Raw genomic sequence first — 3,792 nt, 5'->3', positions numbered from 1 at the left:
TTTGACAGTACACACACAAAAATAAAAAATTTAAAAAAAAGAATGCAATCCAGTACCTAAATGTAAAAGAATGAAATATCTTTTAAATAACTAAAATAGTATAACCATTATAAAGCATAATATCTAGACAAACAAAATATAACAACATTACTGGTTTTCTTTTCTGATCAAATAAGTTGAGGGGCATATTTTGCGTAATAAGAAAGAAAATAAAGTGCAAGTAAAGAAAAGTGAGTGTGCATGATGGATAAGAGGCACAGTAAAGAATTATCATATGTTATTAGGTTCTGTTGGTTCTGACTCCTATGTCCAACAAGAAATCTGTGCCTTCCATCATTCTATCACAATGGTCTTCCTCCTTCTTAACCTCCAGAGACTTCCTGTTAGATAGAAAAAGAGTTGGGGCGAGGGACAGTGAGAGGGAGGAAGAGAGAAAGAGAGAAACTGGTACCAGGAAATGAATAGGCCTTTATACCGTGGTTTGAGAGGGATGGCAAGTGATAAGGAGCAGAGAAGTAAAAAATCGGCCCACAGGAAGTTGGGGCCGTTCCATCTTACAGGAGGCCTGGGAAAGACTAGGGAAGATGGTATTTCTCACAATTTTGGGGTGTTAATTAACTTGGCTTTGGGATTTTGTGATCAGGCCCAGAGCCTTATCAGGATCCATTTTCTGGTCTGGTCTTTAATCTGGCCACCTCAGTTGTTATCAGCTTTCTCAGCAAGTGATAAATTCTGGGGGTGGGGAGCATCTACTATATTCTTCATCAATATAACCTCTACATTATAGCATACCTAAAATATTTTTAAGACAAGTTCTCACTAATTGTCACCAACATGTACTTCTTCTAAGGTTATTGTTGTTGTTGATTGCTGTCAAGTCATACACAACTCTTAGTGACCCTATGAACAAAAGACTTGAGGCCTCTCTATAATTATCGTTTCTCCAAGTTCATAGAGTTCCCAGAGGCATGTGGTTTAGGAATTGGATGTTGCTCCTGCTTTTAAACCTGTCTTAAACTGGGAACTCCATCAAACACTGTTTTTAACAACTTAAAGAGGTCTTTGAAGTATATATCTCCAAAGCAATTGATATCTTGATCCCTGTGACAGTGCGGATTGACTATGAATCCATGTAAAATTAAATTCTTGACAAGAACAAACAAAATGGTCTAGGAAAAAGTGTAGCTAGAGTGCTCCTTCTTGTTGAACATAGTAAAATTTTATCTCCTGGGCTTTAGGTATGTCATCAGGAAAGAGTGATTCCTGGAAAAGGACACTATGCTTAGAGAAGTTAACAAAGGAGACAAAGTCTTTTAATTAAAAGGATTGATGCAGTTACTGCAACAAGGGGCTGAAGACCTGCAGAGACTAAGAGGATAGTGTAAAAAACAGACATTCTGTCCTACTTTCATTCTGTCGTACTTTCAGTCAGAGCTGACTCAATGACAACCAACATCTGTTTTACAATCTGCTTCCCCCTCCAGGCAAACATCTCTGAGCCACATCTTTGAAGAAGGATGGGGATAAAAGTGCCCATTTTGAGAAGGAGCGGTAGGCTTAGATCCTCTCAATTTACCTTTCCTGCAATGTAGCCACCACCTTTCAGCTTGGGCAAAATTGATGAAAGCCACAGTCTTTTCAGTGATACTCCAGCCAAGGAGAAGTACCCCAATGATACTGCCATCCATGGTGGCATATTGGGTTATTTGGTTTTTAATAACTAAAATGTCAGTGATTTGAATCCAGATGCTCCTGAAGAGAAAGATGTACATAATCCTCCTGTAAAGATATGTGGTCATTAGCACACAATAGGGAAGCACCAAAAGTCACCTTCAATTCAAAGTTAGTGAGTAAGTAAGTTGTTGTTGTTATGTGCCATTGAGCCCCTTGCGACTCATAGTGACCCTATGTACAACAGCCCTAAACTCTGCTCTGTCCTGTGCCAATCGCACTGTCTCTGACACTCCCATCTTGATTATCCCAGTCACTGAATCAATCCACCTCAAAGAGGGCCTTCCCCTCCTGCGCTGTCCCTCCACCCTCCCAAGCATGATGTCCCTCTCCAAGGACCAGTCTCTCCTTTCAATATGTCCCAAGTATGTTAGACAGAGCCTCAGAATCCTTGCCTCCAAGAAACCACCTGGTTTAACCCTTTCCAGGACACATCTGTTTTCCTAGCAGTCCATGGTACTCTCAATACTCTTCTCCAGCACCACAGCTCAAAGGCAGCAATTCTCCTACTGTCCTCCCTAGTCATTGTCCAACTTGCTGATGCATAACAAGTGATTGCAAAGACCATGGCCTATATCAGACATACCTTAGTGTCCAGAGAGACACCATTACTCTGCAATACTTTGGAGAGGTCCCTAACAGCAGACTTTCCGATAGCAATACGTCTTTTAATTTCCTGGCTACTGGTGCCAAGAGTGTTGACTGTGGAGCCAAGAAAACTAAAGCTATGAACAATCTCAATCTCTTCACCATCCATCCTGATGCTGCCAATTGGCCCAGTGGTGATAATCTTTGTCTTCTTGAAATTGAGCTTCAATCCAAATTGGAGGCTGAAGTCCTTGACCCTCTGTAGCAAGCGCTTCAGGTCCTCCTCAGTTTCAGCAAGCAGGGTTGTGTCATCTGCATAACACAGATTGTTGATAAATCTTCGACCAATCTTGACCCCACATTTCTCCTCATAGAGCCCAGCCTCCTGGATAATCTGTTCTGCGTACAGGTTGAAAAGGTATGGAGATAGGACGCATCCCTGGCATACGACCTTCCCAATTTTGAACCATGCAGTGTTTCCATGCTCTGTTCTGATGACTGCCTCCTGGTCCAAATATAGGTTTCTCATTAGCACGATCAAGTGTATTGGGATTCTCATTCTTCTGAGAGTCAGCAACAGTTTGTTATGATCCACACAGTTAAACACCTTTGCATAGTCAATGAAACACAGATATACATTCCTCTGGTATTCCCTGCTTTCAGCTAAGATCCATCTAACATCAGCTACAATATTAATAGTACCACGACCCCTTCTAAACCCAGCCTGGACTTCTGGCACTTCTCTGCTAATGTGCTGTTCCAGTCGTTTTGGGATAATCTTCAGCAGAATCTTGCTTGCATGTGAAATCAGTGAGATCGTTCTATAGTTTCCACACTCTGTTGGGTCACCTTTCTTTGGGATGGGAATAAAGATAGGTCTCTTCCAGTCCATTGGCCAAGTGGTTGTTTTCCAGATTTTTTGGCACAACTTGGTGAACATGTCCAGGGCAGCATCTGTTAACTGACATATTTCAAATGGTATACCATCTATTCCTGGGGCCTTATGTTTTGCCATTTCCTTCAAAACAGCCTGAACTTCTTTCATCACCACAGGCTCTTGCTCATATGTTGTTCCATTAAATTCTTCTGTGTCTGCCAAGTCTTTCAATACAGTGATTCAGTATATTCTTTTCTATCTTCTTTTAATACTTCCTGGATCGTTTAATATTCTGCCTAAAGCATCCTTGATTATAGGAACTTAAGGTTTGAATTTGTTCTCCAGTTCTTTGAGCTTAAAAAATACTGAGCAGATTCTGGTGGAAGATGGCAGAGGTGGAGAGTACAGTGTGAAGAGCCAGAGGGATAGCAAGCTGCATAGAGACAGGACACTAAAGAGTACTTCATGCTCCATAGAGACCGACCATCACAGCATGATGTGAACAGTAGGAATTTGAATCAGAACTTTTGTTGAATTAGACTGGGAATGAGCACATAGCCTCAGTTGCATTCCAGGTCACATTTTTGTCTGCACTT

Source organism: Elephantulus edwardii, unplaced genomic scaffold (genome assembly GCF_000299155.1).
Source record: "Elephantulus edwardii isolate Elephantulus edwardi_28Jun2011 unplaced genomic scaffold, EleEdw1.0 scaffold00001, whole genome shotgun sequence".
Lineage (NCBI taxonomy): Eukaryota > Metazoa > Chordata > Mammalia > Macroscelidea > Macroscelididae > Elephantulus > Elephantulus edwardii.
This window is presented reverse-complemented; position numbering follows the sequence as displayed.